At 44.3% G+C, this 14,601-nt stretch overlaps 1 protein-coding gene across 5 annotated transcripts in view; it reads right to left on the bottom strand.

The window, feature by feature from the left end:
* KLF12 (Kruppel like factor 12) overlaps positions 1–14,601 on the bottom strand; it is a 488,954-nt gene that overhangs the window by 158,874 nt on the left and 315,479 nt on the right. The gene's annotated exons all lie outside the window — the stretch shown is intronic.

Below are 14,601 nucleotides of genomic sequence, written 5' to 3'. Positions count from 1 at the left end.
CTGAGCCACTCCTTTGTTGCCTTGGCTGTATGTTTGGGTCATTGTCGTGCTGGAAGACCCAGCCACGACCCATTTTTAAGGCCCTGGCGGAGGGAAGGAGGTTGTCACTCAGAATTGTACGGTACATGGCCCCATCCATTCTCCCATTGATGCGGTGAAGTAGTCCTGTGCCCTTAGCAGAGAAACACCCCCAAAACATAACATTTCCACCTCCATGCTTGACAGTGGGGACGGTGTTCTTTGGGTCATAGGCAGCATTTCTCTTCCTCCAAACACGGCGAGTTGAGTTCATGCCAAAGAGCTCAATTTTTGTCTCATCTGACCACAGCACCTTCTCCCAATCACTCTCGGCATCATCCAGGTGTTCACTGGCAAACTTCAGACGGGCCGTCACATGTGCCTTCCGGAGCAGGGGGACCTTGCGGGCACTGCAGGATTGCAATCCGTTATGTCGTAATGTGTTACCAATGGTTTTCGTGGTGACAGTGGTCCCAGCTGCCTTGAGATCATTGACAAGTTCCCCCCTTGTAGTTGTAGGCTGATTTCTAACCTTCCTCATGATCAAGGATACCCCACGAGGTGAGATTTTGCGTGGAGCCCCAGATCTTTGTCGATTGACAGTCATTTTGTACTTCTTCCATTTTCTTACTATGGCACCAACAGTTGTCTCCTTCTCGCCCAGCGTCTTACTGATGGTTTTGTAGCCCATTCCAGCCTTGTGCAGGTGTATGATCTTGTCCCTGACATCCTTAGACAGCTCCTTGCTCTTGGCCATTTTGTAGAGGTTAGAGTCTGACTGATTCACTGAGTCTGTGGACAGGTGTCTTTCATACAGGTGACCATTGCCGACAGCTGTCTGTCATGCAGGTAACGAGTTGATTTGGAGCATCTACCTGGTCTGTAGGGGCCAGATCTCTTACTGGTTGGTGGGGGATCAAATACTTATTTCCCTCTGCAGAATGCAAATAAATTCATATACTTTCCACAATGTGATTTTCCGGATTTAATTTGTGATGTGCTATCTCTCACTGTTACCAATAACCTACCCTTCAATTATGGGCTGCTCATGTCTTTGTCAGTGGGCAAACTTACAAAATCAGCAAGGGATCAAATACTTATTTCCCCCACTGTAAGTGACAGCACTGCCTGTGCCCCCTTGTATTTTAATTTACTTGTGCACTTAGAATAGTACCTAGCCGCTTTGGGGGGATTCTATATATGGTGCCTAAACAATCTGTGCGGAAAACATTTTCGCCTAAGCGCATTCTATAAGCGGTGCCTAGATGGTCTTCAGTCCACCCTGAACCTGTTTCGGGGGGGGGGGGGGGTCTGGAGGACCAGAGGTCAGTCGGACCTCCGGCCCCCTGTCACTGGGGGGGGGGGGGCGGTCGGGACTCCCTTATATGGTATGAAATCCCATCCAGCACATCCCCAGATGCACTGGGCAGGGCTTGGCACCACCATTTTCGAGGCAGCTCTGATGGAAGAGAAGGGAAGGGAGGCCACCTCCCTTCTCCAACGAAGGTAGGCATAGGCGCCCGGTATAAGAGGCTTGGGGAGGCTAAGCCTCCCCAGCCAGAAGTGCAGCAAGGGCGGGGCGGGGCAGACCGCCCCGGGTGCAGCTCCTGCTGCCTTGAACATCTCCCTCCCTTCCCCCCCGACTGGTGCGTGGACCGTGCGATCTTTATCCCCCCCCCCCCGACTACTACGGTATCGCTCTCCCCCTCTGCTCCTGTCCTGTCACGTCGTGTTTGAACTTCGAGGATTCCTTCCGGTAGCAGCAGCAGCAGCATCGGCAATGATGTAAGCGCTGCTTTCAGCCTGCCCCAGAAGCCTTCTCTGGACAGCGTCCCTCCTACGCGGGAAACTGTACAGAGAGTGCTTCCGGGGCAGGCTGAAAGCAGCGCTTACATCATTGCCGATGCTGCTGCTGCTGCTACCGGAAGGAATCCTCGAAGTTCAAAGACATGACAGGAGCAGAGGGGGAGAGCGATACCGAACTAGTCCGGGGGGGGGGGGGGAGCGATGCATCATGCCAGCCAGCTGCCAGACCAAAGGGAAAGGGGGTGGAGAGAGGAGGATGTGAGGTGCCACATCTAAGAGGAAGAGGGAGGAAGGAAAGCAATGGCAGGGAATGGGAAAAGGGGGGTGGAGAAAGGAGTGAGAGTGACTGAAGCAAGAAGGGGAGGGAAGAGAAAGGTGGGATGCATGAGGGAGAGGAGAGATGCATGAGGACGCTGGAGGAGAGAGAGAGAAAGTGGAAAAAAGTGCAGGGGAGAGCCAGGGACATGCAAAAGAGCAGGGGAGAGTCAGAGAGAGATGGGGAGAGAAAGAGGGGACATGGAAGAGAGCAGGGGAGAGCCAGAGAGAGATGGGGAGAGAAAGAGGGGACATGGAAGAGAGCAGGGGAGAGCCAGAGAGAAGATGCTGGATGGAAGAGGAGAGAGAGAGAGAGAGAGAGAGAGAGAGAGAGAGAGAGAGAGAGATTAGTGGAAAGATGGGGAGAGAAAGAGGGGACATGGGCAGGAGAGAGAGAGAAGCTGCTGGGGAGAAACTGGGGGAGACCCTAGCTGTCAGACGGAGAAATGCTGAATGAAAGGAGGGAGAAAGAGGGAAAATGCTGGAAGGAGGGGGCAGAAAGAGGAAAGACACTGGACGTAAGGGTAGGGAGGGAAAGAGGAAAGACACTGGAAGGATGGGGATAGAGAGGACATGCTGAATGGAAAAGGATCGAGAGCGAGAACTGTGTAGAAGGAAGGGGAGATAGAGGGATACAATAGACGGAAGGATTGGGAGAGGGTAATGGAGAGAGAAAGAGGGATGACACTGGATGGAAGGGTAGAAGAGAAAGAGGGAAGGTGCTGACATGGATGGAGTGGAGGGCAGGGAAGACAGGAGAAATGTTGGATAAGGATGGAGGGATGTAGCGCTATATAAATGCTAAATAGTAGTAGTAGTAGGTGGACATGTTGAGAGAAAAAATATCAAATGGAAAGAAGACACTGGGACCAAAGCGAATAGAAAAACTAAATGATCAGACAACAAAGGTAGAAAAAAGTATTTTATTCAGAATTTATTAACTGGAATATGTCAGCTTTTGGAAATGTGCATCTGTGATATTTTGCATGCAAGTTTCAATTTTTCTAGTATTGCTGCATGCTGAGTCTGACTTCATGAGGTAACTTTCCAGTTTTGCCTTCTTATCTGTTGTGTCATGTGTGTTTCATGTGTAATCAAGGTGCAGTATTCTACTAGTGTGTAGAATTTACAGGCCTTTTTGGGTTGTTTTTTTGTTTCACTAGGTTGTGTACTGGTGTTTTAGAGCCTGGTGTAATTACAGTGCTGCTTTTCCACGCATAAGGTTGTAGCTCGTCCTGTCCTTGGAATTAGTGCTGTTATGGTTTGCTAAGGTTATGAGTGTGTTTTTGCACAAGTTTGTGTATAGTGTTTTGCAGTGGAGAGATTGTGTATTGGCATTACTGAGGTGGCACCAAAACATCAGAAAGGGTTTTAGAGCCTAAATCATGACACACTACCTCTTGAAGGATCTACATATAGTTGTTAATAAAAGGAGCTCATTGTGAACACTATCCACCCTGAAAGGGTGTTTTGTGGCTCTGCATGAGAATTGTGATATTATGATCCCTTGTTTCATATTGTTGACGGTCTGCATTTTCTATATGGGTGGTATATTGGTGTATTAGGGTCTGCCTAGTGTTATGGTACAGTAAGGTTCTGAGTGTGTTTTTGCACAAATTTGTGCATAGTGTTTTGCAGTTGAGCGATTGTGGTTAGTATATGCTTTGAGCAACCACTTTATTCTTTGACATATGATACATATCTAATGTCTAAATTTAATAAAAGGTATTAATTGTGACTATTTTATTTTTACTTATTTTTTTCCTGTGTTAATTGTGGCTATAAGCTCCTCCTCTGGCTCCACCCCTAACCCCGCCCCCTTTAGCCTCCCCAAACAGTTGGGCCACCGACCGCCTATGAAGGTAGGGGTGGGGGTAGTTGGGGTCTGGTAGTCCCATGGACCTACAGCCCCTGGCAAACAAGTGCGGGAGGATTGTGCCTGATCCTTCCACACTTCTACCCTATGATTAGAGAGAATGGTGTGCTTAAATTTGCATGCTATTATCTCTGATAATAGGGGCGGTAAAGCCCCGCACTATTTTTAGAGCGCTGTTTGGAACAGTGCGGGGCTTTTGATCATCTGCCCATTAGTGTGAGCTGCAGAATATGAATAATGAAAGGGGAAATGAGTGAGAAAGAGAAGGGTGATAGCAAGAGTTCTTAATAGGAACCTAACATGCTTTGCTTCTGAAATGTACAGTCCTATCTCAGATGAATGACTTAGTGGCATATTTCCAGTTCCTGGTTGGTATGACATTTTCCAAAAGGATTCACAGGAATGGAATAATGTGTTTATTTGTGGTTACCCAGCTACAGATAAACTAAGGCACGGGGAGATACAGTGACTCGCTGTATGGTACACATTAAGTCTGTTGTAACAAAGGGATTCCAGCTGTTATTCTAGGTATGCTCCGGCCACAAAGATCACTGATGTGCGGCCACTCCATCTAAATTACAGGTGTAATTTATTGTTAAGAACACGAGCATTAACTTAGGACATGTGGGGAGGCATTTTCGATATAACATCTAAATCTGATTTTGGACATTTGGCAGAAAACGTCCAAAAACCCAGTCGTGAACATGGCCAAAAAAAAAAAGTACAAGGGGGAAAAGCACAAAAACAAGCCATTGGGATGTATTTGGGGGGGGGGGGGCAGGATTCATGTAGGAGGAATAGCGTAATGGTTAGTGCTGCAGTGGGCTTTGATCCTAGCAACCTGGGTTCAATTCCCACTGTAGCTCCTTCTGACCTTGGGCAAGTCACTTAACCCTCCACTGCCCGAGGTACAAAAAAAAACTTGATTGTGAGCCCTCTAAGGACAGAGAAAGTACCTGCATATAATGTATACAGCACTGCGTATGTTTAGTAGTGCTATAGAAATGATTATTAGTAGTAATAGACTGGCCTCACAGACATCCCAGCAGAGAAGTGAGGCACCCTAGGGGGCACTTAACTTCACATAAAAGGTCCCAGGTAAACTCTCACCATTATCCCCTTATATTGTAGGGTGAGCCTTCCAAAAGCCACCAAAAACTTACGGTACCCAACTGTACACCACTACAATATCCCTTATGTCTGCAGGTGTCACCTATATATGGATATGATAGGGTTTTGATGGGGTTTGGAGGGCTCACACTTTCCACCACAAGAGCAGGATACAGGCCTGGATCACCTTCTCTATAGTGCACTGCACTAACTACTAGGATACTCCAGGCATAGGCACCCCCAATATTCTCTCCATCATTGCCCAGACATCAGACCTGAAATCTTTGGGATGTAAAGCTCAAGGAGGTTGGAGAAAGAACAGGAGACAGCATTATGTCAGAAAGTTGAAGCCGGTTTCCCCCAGCAGTCACCATATTGGTACATCCAAAATAAAGCAAGGAGGCTATCAGCTGCTGTATCTACACTGTCGATGTTCATCATTATCTTATCTCAGTTATATTTAGAAACATGCTGGCTTGTGCAGCATACAGATGTACACAGAGGAATTATCACAACGGAATAAACCTTTCAACAGTTAGAGTAGGCATTGTATTGGTGCTGAGATTTTTTCACCTAGTAAAAGGTCACCAAAAGAATCAGGTGCTCAGCATTCAGAGTTTTTATTTTTAAGCACAAAGCTTTTTTAAAAACTTTAATTAGGTGGAAACCTGGGAGCATTTTACATCTTTTTTTTTTCCTGTTCTTAGATCAAAAGAGAAAGATGGTATGTGGGAACATGGTCCTTTTGTTTTGTGGAATGCAGTGGTATATTATAAAAATGCATTTGATTTTTTTTATTACTAGTATTTGAGAGGTATTGAATAACGAAGGAAGCACTACCTTCATACAGAGGTTCTGTTTGGATGTAAATGACTTTTTTTTTTAAATCTGTCTTCTGGCTGTGTGTTAGTATATAGAGATGGGTAAGAGAAAGCAGCAATAGAAGAGCTGCAGTGATTGACATTTGTATTTTGCAAATGGTGATGCATAGCTTGATGGGATGTTCTTGTTGTCAGAATAGAGTAAATAATTTCTTAGCTATTTTGGAGAGTGGAAACAGTTGCGTGGGCTTATATGGAAGGAGGGGAGAGCAGAAGGGGAAGGTTCTAGGGATATGTTTCTCTGTAAAAGTTCTGCCATGTTGGTTCACTGTTTTTTATTGTTCTGTATGAAGCTTATCTGCCAACATGTGCTTTGAATAAAGATGATTTACACATAAAAAATTAAGTTTTGGATGTACTCTGTAGAAGTTATTTACACCTGTTCTGGTGTGTGCATGTGGCTATGATTTCTGAGCATGGGGCATCATTAAGGGACAGACTTTTAAATGCTCAATTGGGTAAATATGGTAATGTAAACTTTGTTAAATGTTTCTGACATATCCATCGACTTGCTCCCATGATGTTACTGAATTCTATTATTCTGTTAAACTGTGTTTTAAAATATAAGCCACATTGAACCTAAATTTGCTTGGGATAATGTGAGTTATAAATGTCAAATTAAAAAAACAACAAATTTATCCTCCACTTTTTAAGGCACTGTCTACCCAACTGGATGGTGATGGCACAAGGAAAACAAGTTTGGTCCAATGAAGACTAACTCAAAATAATCTGTTCCTTAGATGGGCTCTAATATTACCATATTGAAAATGCGACCATACCATGCCTTTGTGGTTATGTTCCACTAATAGGTTAAATTATTAACTGGCTTTCTTGAAAGAATTATATAGTCTTTGGATGCATAACTAGGAACAAACACACACATATTTATGCAGTATCACAATTCCTCATGTACAGTCACAAAACAAGCTTTTAGGGTGGATACTTCACAATGAGCTCCTTTTATTATCGACCAGAAAGAAGAGATAAGTTTTCAATTTTGGCACAGTGTAAGCCATTACAAGAACAAAATATAAGAAAACCAATGGACTGCATTAGAGGCGTATAACCCATTTAGTTGTGTTTAAACAAATGAGAGATTTCTATTAAACAAAATACTTAGATTTTATTAATTTTACTTATATAACCACTTGTCCCTGAAACATGCTCAAAACAGAATAATCCATTTGTGTATCTAAAATGTAAACTTCTACAAAACAGATGAAGTAAAGATGTGATTCCATGTGCCCCCCCCCCAAAAAAAGGAGAGTTTAACTTTAATTCCATTTAATCTAAATATATTCCATCTTTATAACACCTGTTCCCAAGGTGGATTACAACAACAGTTACGATGAACCCATCCGAAAACAGGATATCCTCACTGAAATTTGGCCAATTATTGTATTCTGTAGATCAGTGTAGAACTCTGGAATGCCCTACCAAGATCTATCCGAGCGATCAACAACTATCTACCCTTCCGGAAACTACTGAAAACCCACCTTTTCAAACAAGCTTACCAAAATGACCCAACTTAGCCTAGGGGCCCTCCCACACAACAACAACAGATCAGACAACAACCCATATTATCTTAGACCTCATCCTCTATTAATGCCCTTATCCTCGCCCTACCTATCCCACATCTACCTCACACCCCATCCCCTGTTAATTCCACTCTATCCCCTGTTAATTCCACTCTATCCCCCGCCTCTCTCCCACCAATACTACCTCTTCCCCTGTTCATCTCACATGCATTATAATATTCGTTCTCTCTATTACACTTTGTAACCTACCACTATGTAAGCTGCACTGAACCTGCTATGAGTGGGAAAGCATGGAGTATAAGTGTAACAAATAAATAAATAAATAAAAATGAGCACAACATACAGAATCTCCTTCTTCCCTCCACCTTTCCTTCTTTCCTCCTCCTCTCCCTGCCTTCCTACCTTATTGAGCCGTGAAAAAGATCCCCCTATAGGCCTGCTCCGGGGCCTTCCCTCCTCTGCCGTTCTGATGTAACTCCCTGTTCCGCAAAACAGGAAGTTACATCAGAAGGCAGGAGCCGGCAGAGGAGGGAAGGCCCCAGAGCAGGTCTGTGCGGGATCTTTTTCATATTTAAAATAAAATGCCGGACCAATGCGGGGGAAGGCACAGCTGGAAGGAGAGAGGGTGGTCCAGAGCTAAAGGGTACAGAGGCAGTGTTGGAGGGAGGGAGGGCTGAAATTGAAGGGGACAGAGACAGCACTGGATGGAGGAAGGAGTTGAAGGGGACAGAGCCAGCGCTGGAAAGAGGGAGGGCTGGAACTGAAGGTGACAGAGGCAGCACTGGAAAGAGGGAGGGCTGGAACTGAAGGTAACAGAGGCAGCGCTGGAGGGAAGGCTGGAGCTGAAGGGGACAGGCAGCTCTGAAGAGAGGGAGGGCTGGAGATGAAGGGGACAGAAGCAGTGCTGGAGAAAGGGAGGGCAGGCTGAAGGGGACAGAAGCAGTGCTGGAGAGAGGGAGGGCAGGCTGAAGCTGAAGGGGACAGAAGCATTGCTGGAGAGAGGAAGGGAGGGTGGGCTGGAGCTGAAGGGGACAGGTGCTGGTCCGGAGGGAGGGAGGGTGAGATGCTGCATATGGATGGTATATGAACACAGAGGGGGTAATGCCAGACATGGAAGGGGGTATATGGACAGAGGGACGATGCTAGGCATGGGAGAGAATAGGAACATAGAAGGGAGATGCTAGACTGGGGGGGGGGGGGCATAGGAACACAGAGGGGATAGAGGGAGGGAACAGAGACAGAGTGGTGATGATGAATGCAGAGAGATAGACACAGAGGCGATGCTGGGTGGGAAAGTATAGAAGACACAGAGAAGGGAGATGTTGAACATGGGGAAAGATAGGTACACAGAGATGTAAGATGGATGATGAGCATGGAGAAAGAAGAAATGTCAAATGGGAAGGAGACCCCATGACTTCTTCAGCTGCTAGCAGGCTTAGGGCTCTCTCTGGCCAGGGGGCAGTTGTCCTAGTTGCATTCCTCTAACACCATCCCTGGAATGTGTGATCTTTATATTTTGCATGGTATAAACAGAAATGCATCTCTTTCTATTTCTTTGGTGTGGCATCTTGGGGTTTTGGTTTAATATATGTTTATCTGGTCAGCTATTATGTATTTGGCATTTGTGTTCTGTTTAGCAGTTGGATTTTCTATATAGCATTCTGTAATAATTTGGCTTGTGCCCGATAGTGGAGGGGATAATTGTGCGGGAGACAGGGATTTTGTTGATCCTTGCTCTTTATTGTTTGTGATTTATAAAACGACAGTTGTACAGAATATTGTTTCTTTTTATACTTTAATAAAATGATTTAAATATAAAATCATAACCTTTTGAGGCTTATGCAGATAGGATCAGACAGAGCTTGTGGGGACAGGGACAGAGTTCGTGGGCATGGGGACAGAGCGGGAACAGGGGCAAACTTTGTCCCCACATCATTCTCTATTTCAGAGCTCTTATGTGATAGTGTTGAAGTGCCCCTAGAATCACCATTAGGATAGAGTGGCACTGTGGGCAGGAGGACTTTGCCAACCCTCCTGCCTGTAAACACTGGGGTCTTTCCAGAAAGATAAGTTTATCTTGCAAAGGGTTGTCATCATTCCTATGCCAGAGTATACTGAAGACAATTTAAATCTCTCAGATTTAGAGCTCTGTTTACTAAGCAGCGCTAAGGGCGCATTAGCATGTTTAGTGCACGCTAAACGCTAAGTCTCCCATAGCAACATATGGACGATTCTAGTGTTTAGCGGGCACCAAAGACGCTAGCCCAGCTTAGTAAACGGATGAGCAAAGGGAACTGCTTCCTTGCCTCACAGAGCACGGTAAATGGCACAGTAAAGAAGTGGCTGAATATATTGTGAATCCAATAAAGGGAGGAACTCTGATGCCAAGACCTTCTGTATAGCAAGTTGCTGCCATCTCTTTTAGCTCTTGGACACTGGAGTAGAAGACAAGGTTATGTCATGGAGCCTACAACATGGCACTTTGGCTCACTGAACACAGAACAAGGGCTAGATGGGAATCCACACATGCCTCGGCCTTTTTCTTTCTATCCCCTGCACTACGGAAGTCCCTTACAAAATCAATTAGAGTAGAAGAATCATACCTTCTTTTCCATAAAGCTCTAAAAACTTATTTTTATCAAACTGCTTTTGAAATATAACAATACGATGATAAAGAAAACCACACAGGTATGAAATATATGCTTTACACTATACAAAGAGAAATACAACTTTAGATAATTGTGTATGACTTTGTTACTATCTCCAGCATGCATGTTTCGTTTGTGCTGTCCTGTTATATAATGGATTTCCTAGTTTAAATTACATTGCATGTTATTGTACATTTTTTGGTGTGTAAACCGATCTGGAAGCTATGCAATAAGTGACGGTATAGTAAACAAATACAAGATCAACAATAAGAGTGCTGATCTTGGAGAAGTCTCCATAGTCCATTTTCAAGTGTACCTCTGCCATTTTTTTTGCAGCTCTTGCAGTTTGCAGAGACAATGGGATGCTACATTCTGTAGGCCTTCCCTCACTGTTCATATTCACCTTGATCCTTGCAATGAGACTGGGGTTTGAGTGGATTCCTGTAATGAAGGTTGATGATTCGGGGTGGGGGGGGGGGGGGGGGGGGCTAGGAGGCAATTATGCCAGGGTGAGGAAGTTTGAATACCATGGGGGCTGAGGCTAGTTTGTTGTTCACGGATGGGGATGTCCACACAGTTTTGTTTTGTTTGTTTTTTAAATTTTGCTGTAGGAGGAAGAAAGGGAAGGAGGAAAGTCCAACTGCTAAATGGTCAATTCACTTTGGATAGATTAGTATGGGGAATGTTGAATGCTAGGACTGAGCATAGCATTTGGAGGGATTATTATGAATGCCACTTGTGCGGTCAAGATTTAATGTGATGATACTAAACCTATCTGCATGTCATTTTAAGTGGCGTTCCAGCATACACATAAAAGTTTTTTTTAGAACACATACTAATTAGTTTTCTGTGATAAGTTTATTGCACAGGCTTCTCAGGGTTACTTATATTTGAGCACAGAAAGTTATAATTTAAATCAATTCCAGAGAACTGAGCTTGAAGCCAAAATGATTATACATATTTCATTATTATGGTTTACATTTTAAATTGTATGGGTTCTTCACTGTATAAATATTAGGTAAATTTTGAAAGTGTATTGAATGAGCATAACTTATTTACCATATAAAAATGGCTATTATTATATGCTTTTTATTTCTTGCTTATCCCATCAGATCAAGGCAATGAAAAGATAGTGTCCCTCCTATTTAAAGACAAAATTAAATTTGCCTTCAACAGGGCAACACTTACTACAGTAAAGGAGACGGCCTACTGGAACTAATTTTATTATAATCATAGCTCTTTTCATTGTCAGCCCCCACACTCCTGGGGGAAAGGAAGGAGAGGAGATGTAGTTTATCCATGCTGGCAGAGATACCTCTAGACCTCTGCCATCCCAGCCTCACCAAAGCAAAGCCTATGGGCCAAGCCTTAGGTGAAGGAAGTACCAGTCTAACTCCTGAGCTTAGTCAGGGCAATGGTCCATAGGTGGATCTCCATGAGCTTGCTAAGGCCAAAAGCTCAGCATGGGGCCATAGTCTGTAGACTGCACCCCAGGGAGCCAGGCATCCAAATAAGAATCCTGCTGCATCATCTGCTAGAGGCAGAGAATACTGAAAGGTTACAGGGCTGCACCATTCATTATATCCGTGATGATATCACTGAATTGCCAGTGTTCTCTGCCTCCAGGACATTACTAACTAACATGGAATGGTCTAGCAGGATGATAAGGAATACGTTTTTTTTTTCCTCATGGAACACAGAGATTGTGATTGAGATGACCAGTTTAGGACATATTCAGGTGTGGTAGTATTTTAGAAAATGATCTGCTGACAATGTATTTGCTGGCATGTGAAGCAGAAGTAGCTATTTTACAAAAAATGATGCCTCTGTATAAGACTCTGGTGAGAGAATTCATTTAGGCACTGATAATCACATTCCCCATGCTATTACGAACAGTGCTGAAAAATTAGTGCTGGATTAGCATGGGGAATTAAAGCCCTGATGATCAAAACTAATCACATGCAAATTTATGCACACTATTAGTTTTGATTCTCCTGCAGGAGTTGTTTGACAGGTCCGGGCTGTCAAAAAAAAAAGCCTGGACATAGGTGCTGGAGGTCCCTCAAACCCCCTCCGACAGATAGGCCTGTTATTTTAACCGCTAAACTTAAACCAGTTTGGCACTGAATGTCCATGCCTAAACAGCTATGTTGGATGATATAGCCGATTAGCAGCTCGCCGCTAACTTCAAATATTCAGCAGAGCTAACCAGTTATCTCCCAATAAATATCTGTGGTTAGGCAGTAAAACACTATTTACCCAGCTAGGAGTCATTCTTGGCCGATTAAATAGTTTTGAATATCAGCTAACGTGTAACTAGTATATTGGCATTTTTGGGTGTAGGTGTGCACTTATGCTGGTGGTTCTGGCCATGCAAGCAAAAACAAGTAGAGGCTGGTCAAAGGTCAATCCAAACCAGGAGATGATGCTTGAAGGATGCTTTATTAGTGGTGTTCCCCTTCTGGCAGCGCTGGTGTTTAGATTGATCTCTGAAAGGATACCTATGGACTGTTTGCACATCCAGTGAATTATTTTTGAATACTTTTGTGACCCCTGAGGCAGGCTTCCTGTGATGTCGCAACACGGACCGTGTCAGGTCCTTCTGCTTTCAAGCCACTAATAAAGCATCCTCCAAGCATCATCTCCTGGATTGGATTGTCCTTTGACCACCCTCTACTTGTTTTTGCTTGTACTGTCTGACATAGAGGTTTTTCCTGTTTGGTGTTCTAGCCATAACACATTGCTGGCACCGAAAAATAGGCACACTGTGTTAGAAATTTGCCTTCCAATAACATACTAGCCTTTGCAGGATTTGAACTCTGGTCTCTCTGTAGCCAAAACTGTGCTCTAACCATTAGACTACTCTACAAATCTTCTACAATGTAAGTAAATGTTTTTAAGATAAGAACTAGAAAGGCACCTTCCTCTGCAAAGGTCATTGTCATCCCTAAATAAGGCACTGTCTGAAAAAAAGACCTTCATCTTAATACAATCATTGACCCTCTATGTCTGCTTAGCTACTTTACTGACAGGAAAACATAGTACCAATTTTTTTGTTTAATTTCCATGGGAAACAACTCATTGTATTGTAAGAGAAAAAGCAAACATTGCAAATAAAGGTTTTTCTATAGCTCCTTGCAAATAACACTGGGTTAATGATGTTAAGCCAGATTAATGTTCAGGGAGTTTAGGTCATTTCTGTGTAATTCCCGTTCACTTCACTGATATCTGTGCTCATTATCATAACAGGAGTGGACCGTTTGACTTTCTCTCTCTCTAATCCACCCATTACATAGTCTCTGTTATTAATTTGGCCTTAACTTATGCCTTTTCACTGGGAGACTGGGCATCCAAATGGCAAATGATGTTTAATGTGAGTTAGTGCAATGTGATGCATGTGGGAAATAGGAACCCAAACTATAGCTACGTGATGCAAGATTACACATTAGGAGTCACCAACCAGGAAAAGAATCTAGGTGTCATTGTTGGTGATACTTTGAAACCCTCTGCTCACTGTGCAGCAGCAGCTAACAAAGCAGTGGCGATCCTAGGTCGGCTGCTACCCGGGGCGTATCGCCGCTGCGCACCCCCCCCCCCCGGGTGCAGCGGCGTCCATCTCCCCGGCGCAATAACCCCCCCCCCCCGGTGCATCAAGCCCCCCCCCCCTCCCCTGGGTGCATTTTTAGCTGCTGGAGGGTGCAGAGAGCAGCCGCGCGCCTGTCAGCTCCACTGGCTCCCTGCTCCCTCTGCCCGGATCAGGAAGTAACCTGTTCTGGGGCAGAGGGAGCAGGGAACCAGCAGAGCCGACAGGCGTGCGGCTGCTCTCTGCACCCTCCAGCAGCGTGCACCCGGGGCGGACTGCCCCCACCGTCCCGCCCTTGCTACGCCACTGTAACAAAGCAAATAGAATGTTAGAAATTATTAGGAAAGCAAAAATGAGAATGTTATAATGCTTTTGCATTGCTCCATGATGCAACCACACTTCAAATACTGTGTGCAATTCTGGTCACTGCAGTTCAAAAAAGATATAGTGGAATTAGAAAAGGTACAGAGAAGAGAGACAAAAATGATAAAGGGACTGGGACGACTTCCCTATGAGGAAAGGCTAAAGCGGAAGGGGCTCTTCAACTTGAAGAAATGGCTGATGGGAGATATGATACAGGTTTATAAAATACTGAGTGGAGTGGAACGGGTAGCTGTGAATCGCTTGTTTATTCTTTCCAAAAATACTAGGTCTAGGAGGAACACAATGAAGCTATTAAGTAGTAAATTTAAAATAAATTGGAGAAAATATTTCTTCACTCAATGTGTAGATAGCTCTGGAATTTCTTTGCCAGCGACTGTGGTAAAAGCAGTTTGGTTAGCAGGGTTTAAAAATGGTTGGATAATTTCCTAAAAGAAAACTCCAT

This window comes from Microcaecilia unicolor, chromosome 4 (assembly GCF_901765095.1).
Source record: "Microcaecilia unicolor chromosome 4, aMicUni1.1, whole genome shotgun sequence".
Classification (NCBI taxonomy): Eukaryota; Metazoa; Chordata; class Amphibia; order Gymnophiona; family Siphonopidae; genus Microcaecilia; species Microcaecilia unicolor.
The sequence above is the reverse complement of the archived record's forward strand: the minus strand, read 5'-3'. Positions and strand labels throughout refer to the sequence as shown.